This window comes from Rhagoletis pomonella, unplaced genomic scaffold (assembly GCF_013731165.1).
Source record: "Rhagoletis pomonella isolate Grant_MI unplaced genomic scaffold, Rhpom_1.0 Rhpom_scaffold_00004, whole genome shotgun sequence".
NCBI classification, from domain to species: Eukaryota; Metazoa; Arthropoda; class Insecta; order Diptera; family Tephritidae; genus Rhagoletis; species Rhagoletis pomonella.
In genome coordinates this window covers 31,843,218-31,850,620 of record NW_023458558.1, presented here as the reverse complement: position 1 = coordinate 31,850,620, position 7,403 = coordinate 31,843,218, and the positions used below count along the sequence as shown (strand labels likewise).

The 7,403-nt window shown below is 35.3% G+C and overlaps 1 protein-coding gene across 1 annotated transcript in view; it reads left to right on the top strand.

Annotated features, from left to right (window-relative positions):
• Positions 1 to 2,613: 2,613 nt before the first annotated feature.
• LOC118737447 overlaps positions 2,614 to 7,403 on the top strand; it is a gene marked incomplete in the record, with an annotated part of 206,049 nt that continues 201,259 nt past the window's right edge. The window contains 1 exon segment of the mRNA XM_036467942.1: positions 2,614 to 2,843.

Below are 7,403 nucleotides of genomic sequence, written 5' to 3'. Positions count from 1 at the left end.
GAGGAAATAGCGCCTGCCAATAAAAGGCAATAAATCCCGCGGGCTTTACTTCCTTTACGAAGGAGCAATAATGGCCGCGGACTTAATTTCCGAAAGAAAAGGAAATAACGCCCGCTTGATTTATTTCATAAAAAAAGGAAATAAAGCCCGTGAGTAGTATTTTCTCTGGCTTTATTTTACTGAAACGCGGAACTCCCGCGCCGTGTTTGCTTACTTGTACAAAAGACATCAGCTGGCGGTTTTTGTCAACGAAAACTGCCCGGATCCGAGTTAATGCCCAAAAATTTTGTGCATTTGTTCGGCTGCCTAAAGAGGAAAATGCATGAGTCAAAGCAAATAAAGGCTGTTTATGCAAATAATCGAGCCCGTTTGTCAACCGTATTAGGTTTTTCAGTGTTGGCGCGCACCGCGGTTGAGCGCCAACAGGCTTGCTTTGCAGAGCATAGTAGGCAAATGGTAATATAAGCATTTCGTGTCCAATTTGTCGTCAAATTGACAATCGGCAAAAGTATTTACTTAACTTTTTACTTTTTCATGTTCCTTTTTTTTGTTGAAAATTTGAATTATGTAATTTTCATACACATGTACATTCGACTGCATAACTCCCCATACAAACTAATCCGTACTGTTTTTCCGTTGGAATTATAAAATCTGTTATATTTTAAGACGTCCACCAAAATATTTCAGAAAAATATTAAGATTTAAGCGAGCTGGCCGATTTGAAAATACCTCCAAAAAAGAGTTTTTTTTATGAATAAAAATATTTTCTTAAAGATGTTTTTTGAAAAAATCCCCTCAAAAAAGCTTAAAAAATTTATATAAAAATATAAAAAAAAAATGTTGGACGGAATCGTAATAATAAGATTTTTGATGCTGTTTAAAGTTTGATATAAGAAAAACTTGCATAACTGAACCTAAACTCTTCCAAATAAGACTTGTGAGATATCATTGGAAAGGTATTTTCTCACCCTTTTTATTCCTTTGCTAATAAGTTCATTCAAAGGATGAAAGCGAAAGGTAGGTTGAACGGACACCATTCAGGTGAATTAAGAGGTGTTGATATTTGACAAAAAAAAAATTGGGACACGAATGACTTTTTTTGCACATAAATAAAAATAGTGGGAAAATACCTTTCTACCGAGAGCCCATAAGTCTAAATCAGAACAGTTTTGGCTCAGTTATTTTAGTTTTTTGTAAATCAATCTTCGAAAAAAGTAAAAAAAAAACAGTATCAAAAATCTCATTATTACGATTCCGTTGAAAAGATTTTTAAATATTTTTATGCAGATTTTTTAAGCCTAATCTGTTTTGTCATCTGAGGGGACTTTTTTCAAAAAGGTTTTTGTGAAACTATTTTTTTCATAAAAAACTCCATTTTTGGAAGAATTTTTAACTCGGTCCCGCTGCTTAAATCTTAATATTTTTCCGAAACATTTTGGTGAACATCTTAAAATATAATAAATTTTTTAATCGCTGCAGAAAAACCGCAACTTTTTTTGGTGATGCAGTCTAATGTACATATATACATAAATATATGCATTGAAATTTCTTAATTTCAATTTGTTCGTATAATAAAGGAAAACAAATATTTAGTTCAAGTTATCATATTAGTTAGTTTTTATTTAGAACATATGAAATAACGCCTGCGGGCGTTATTGCCATATCGAAAGGGAAATAATGCCCACCGGCAAAAGGCAATAAAGCCCGCGGGCTTAATTTCCTTTTCGAAAAGGCAATAATGCCCATGGGTGTTATTTCCGCGGCCCTAATTGCACTTCACCGTCAATGGTTTATCACACGATGGAAAATATTATATCTTGTGTTAGCTGGGAATGTGTGTATATACATATATATATCCGTAAATAAATACTACACCCGAACACAAGTATGGAATAGCTATATATGTATGTATCTAAATATTTGAAACATAACCTTGTGTATGGTGTTTCCCTGCTCCACCACCCAATTGTTGCAGCAGCGCCAGCGGCAAGAGCAGAGAGTAAAGGTTCGTGTTCGCCACAGATTCAGAGCGCACGAAGCGGCGAGCGCTTTCAATTTTTCTGTGAAGTTTTATGCTTTCTTCAGCTTTTTTCCACATTCAGTTCTACAATCGCTCAGAACGTGTTTGGTTGCAACGACGATTTAGCGGAGTGTACGCGCGGCAACTCGGTATAAGCATACATAACGTGTGTGTGCGCGGTGGCAAAGCCATCCGGCCGGTGAAGTGTTTTTGTCCAAGTTGTTATTCCAGTCGAGTTGATGTTTTTGTAAACAAAATCTACTTAATAAAATGATGTAAAGATAATAGTTTCGTCCGTGATTTTAAAGGAGATACAAAAATAAATAAATAAATACCGCGTGAAGTTTGAAAAATAAGGAAAAAACACGTTAAGCGGCGACTCCGACAAAGCCACAACCAGGGACAGAGAATAGCTTCAATGACGAACAATTATTTTCCACTGTCGCTGTTTTGAAGTGAGTTTGCCAAAAACAAATTAGTGATTTGTTTTTGTATAACCAAAAAAAAAATAAATTGTCCAAATTTGTGTAAATAAACTAAAATGTCGATGGCACCACAAAGTTAGGTAAGCAAAATGTATGTACATACATATGTGCACAAAGTGCGAAAAGAGAAACAGAAAGTAACTTGCGAACACGATATGTATGTATATATGTACTTGTAGACGCGCAGCTAAATTTGCTGCCGCTGCACAAGTTGCAGCAACGCAGTTCGGTTCACTGTTCAATTTATTGTACATATACATACATATAAGCGCTATGTACAACTGCAATAACAAAAAAAAAAACAAAAATACAACAAAAGTGACAAACAAAAATGACAAACAAAAATGACAACAAAATTGACAAACAAAAATTACAACAGAAGGGACAAACAAACAAAATATGCAGTAAAGTACCAAGGAACATATCTACATAGATATTTAATAGGAAATGTTGCAAATATGAAATGCAAAATAAAGCAAAGAAAGGCAATAGAAAAGAATTTACACATCCATACATATGTACTGTATATAGAAATGTATGTACGACTTTATACTAGTAGAGCGGAAATAAAGCAAAAATGAATAGCAACGTCGCAACGCCGCAGCTGAAAGCCGGTGATAGCGCTCTCGTGTATGTAGAAATGAAAGGGCGGGTGGACGGAGGGAAAAGCTGTATTGCGTGGGTGGAGAGCGGTGATAAAAGCGATTGATTGATATTCGAGTGTTTGTGTATGCAAAAGAAATTACGTTTCTTACATACATATGTACTTACATACATATGAAAAATGTTTAGTCTTAGGCGTGGCTTTCGGCTTGAAAAATGCCAAAAATATTACATACTTATTTTTAAAGCAAAGTCAAAATCAAATACAGACATTTGGACAACTAGTAAATCATGACATAATACGGGTATTCACAATTTGGTGAATACATACCTATAATATTACGGGCGCCGGTTAGCAAGTTAGACCTTGAAACCTCGTAAAAATATGAGCAAAACCAAAATATGTGTGCGTGTATGTATGTGTGTACAGAGAATATGCTATGTATTTACATATGTATGGGAATATATGTGGGAATATGTAGTATGTACAATACATATGTATATGTATGTGTGTACATATGTACCTAGGTACATTGCTATATTACTTAAAATTTTTACGAAAAAGAGTCGCTGAAGACAAGGCAGAGAAATCTAAAAGCAGTCGTGCTCCTTTCGTGCCGGTATCGGCTGTAGTATTAACAGCGCAGCGCCAATTAAGCTTTGACGTTAACTGCGCTGCCAGCCGAAAAGGATGTGCGTGCAGAAAAGTAAAACGCAATAACAGTAAAACACCCAACAGTAGAACACGCTCACAATGCGGGTGAAAAGTAAAAAGGAAATGCTTTGGCGTTAATTTCTCAAAAGCACGAAGTAGAGATCAGTGTTGCCACGCACAAATTTTTCTTCCTATCAAAACCAACAAAAAATTTGTTAGACCTAAGAAGATCTAATGTGCCTAATTGTAATCATCCCAATCTTAGGATATTTAAGAAGTTAAGCACTGTGGAAGGTGCTATGTTACAAATTTAGAATGGAGTAGGGACACGATATCGAACAGAAAGTATCGATAAGGTACTCATTTAAAGTATCGCTTCAAAAATATCGGGTACCCATTAATATCGGAATAAAAATACTCGATATTCCAAATATCGATACCAAAATCCAAAAACTTTATCCAAACATAGGTCTGGTATATAGGCCGCTGTGGTGTAATGGTTAGCAGTGCGCAAACTGTAGGGACCCCTTTTGTGCCACAACATTAAGGCGTGCGCGACAAATCGGAGAGAATCTCGGTCAAACACTAACATATTGTGTAACAGCACGTAGAGATTGATGTGTTCGACTTAAACACCGAGGTCGCGTGCGTGGTCATATTCCACCACATGTAATCCTAACTATATTACAAATTTCTGCTCTATAAAGCCCAATTTATATCGGGAAGAATTGTTAATAACATTATCCTTGTAATGTGAGTTTATGACATTCGATACGATACTAGGGTTCTGGTACTCGATTCCAAAAAATATCGTTTTAAAACTGTCGAGTAGAAAATATCGGAATCGAATGCCAAAAATATCGATATGGTATCGTATCGTATCGAAATTCGTGTCCCTAGAATGGAGTTCCCCGTTCCCCAACGTGTACTAAAAGTCTGCTATTGATGATACATGGGCAGTCGTATAGAATATGCTCTGGTGTTTCCTACACCTGCACACAAAACCTGCAGTCTCTCTACAGAAAGCACCATTTAATTCAAATGGTAACTTAGCTTGCAGTGTCCTGTGAAGCAAGCAGTAAAAGTTCTAAGTTAAGGAGTTTCTCTTGTAAGTAGTTATGTATCTCTTTGATTGTCTCATTCCCTTTAGTTTTCCTTAGTGGACAGTAATATGAGATTCTTCACAGCTCTTAAGTAGTTATGCAGGGTATGCTTTAGATGTACCCGTTGGCAGACTTTTCTGGAATCTTGGTGCAGGTACCCCAGCTCCAGTACTCCCGCCGTTCTTCTTCGATCATCCAGAAATGACCTGAGAACCGCAGCCGCGAAGAACTGCGGTTTTCTTGCAGATAATATTGGGTAGCCGTAGGGCACTCCAGCAGACCTCTTTTTCAGCGCCACATACATACATATGTAACAACCGGTTTTACTAACGTATTGAAAGACCATTACGTTAGTTTGGGTGATATTCCCCAGGTCTTACCATAAAGTCTCTGACAGCCATAAAATGCCCTTGTAGCCTTGTTCGTTACATTCGAGAGATGTGAGTTCAATTTGAGCCTTTGTCCAGATTTACCCCTAGATACTACGCCTATTCTGATAACTCAATTTCTGTCCCTGCCAAAGTTGGTCTAGTCAAGTTGACTTCCTTTCAGTGGGTTTATTGCCAAGCCCATTTCAGCACGCTAGTCTTCAGTACAACTTTGTAGTTCAGTTAAATTTAAATTAACTTGTAGGCACATAAAGTACTATATATGGAGGTCCATATTGTATATTGGACATAGTATAGGTATACGTTTGTACTTACGAATCAGGTATATTAACATATTTGTGGTCGCCATTATACGAACGCACCGGTGAAATATTTTTGTAAACAAGATTGCTAAAATGTTTAGAGATACTTATATTTTATTCGTCGCAAATAACTTTTATTGTCGCAAATAACTTTTATTGGCTAAACGATAAAAACAAAGTAAGAGATACAGTTGCGGTCAAAACAGTAGCAACAAAATTTAAAATGATGCTGTTGGCAACTTCTTTTTATTTATTTATTGTTAAAAAATTTCATTTAAAATATGGGTCGATTTGTATCAGATACCACATAAATAAAAGTTTCAAAGCTTGCACGAAGTTCATAAAAACTAATTAAATAAAAAAAAATATGTTCATCAAAATTTTGCTATTTCCTAGAAATGTTTTGAGTATGGGGCTTTCTAGCCCATTCAATTCTAGTATAATAAGTGGAAGTTTCAAGTCGCCAAAAATTTCCATTGATTTTTTAGTTTTTTTTTTTTTGTGGAGGGTGTTGTGCATTTTCTTCCATATAAAAGCCAGTTTTGTTCATGCGTTATATGGAGGAAAATTCGCAACACCCTCCACAAAAAAAAAATCTTAAAAATTAATAGTAATTTTTAGCTATATTCCTCTTACAGAGTTGCATGCAATAATGCTTGCTAATGACCTACACACAATAACCGCGTTAAAGCATCACCATGTTGAGTAGAAAATTACAGGTTGAAAAATCTTGTCCCGGCGTAACGTGTCAAACTTAGTGCAAAATATTTATTTTAATATTGTTATTGAGCTTTCTACCACGATTACGTTTTTTTAGGAAAATGATATGTTAAAACTTGTCAATATGTGGTGCGGCTATAACTTTTTCGACCACTGTATGCACATATGTATGTAAAAGAAAGTCATAAGAAACTAAGGATAAAGAAAAAGAAATAGGGACATCGGAATAGATACAAAGGAATAAATATTGGCGTGCGTCATCAAGTCGAATAATAATAATAATAATAATTAGGGCGGAGTAATTTAATTTAGAAAAAAATTTTAAAAGCAAAATCAGTGTGTTATAAATTTTTTTGAACTAAATTAATTTTTCATTAACAAAATTTTGCCCGGAACTAATTACTCCGCCCTAATGTATGTATATACAAAAAAATATACATATGTACATGCATATGTACATAAATTGTTGTGATCGGCGCATTATTACTAAAACACAACGCGTATTGTGACTCTGAGCCACTCTCAGTTGGCGTTTTTCATGCCTGTCTTCGATACGGTCGGTATGTAGTCAAAAAGCTCCTCAGACCATTGAGGCAATTTTGTAGGAAGGATTGCCTTCAATGCAAACAAAGCTAGGTACGAAATGGCTGGTAACAAAAGGTAATGGCTAAAAACGTCACCGGTACTGTCATCATTTTGGTACAAACGCCAAGGAATATTTTGGGATACATGTACTGGTAAGCAAGTATGTATGTATGTACGTATGTACATTTGCATGTATGCATACAGTTTTACGAAAATACTTGAATAGGGAACCACACGAGCCACGCAGTAGATGGTACCACAAATATGAATTGCTTGATAACTGTTAATTAACAACCACTAATTAAAAAAAAAAATACGGGAACTGTAAGGAGATGTACTTGCCTAAATTGGTTTAACTGAAAATAAAATAATAGGAAGAAATCACTTTTAAACGGGAAGTTATTCTGTTGTTACTTCAAAGATACGACTTCAGTAGCGACCAATATTCATAATACAATGCATTTAATTAATTGTGCTAAAAATCCTTTCTTTCTCTTTCATCTTTAAATCAAACATTAAAAAAAAAAAAAAAAAAAAAAAA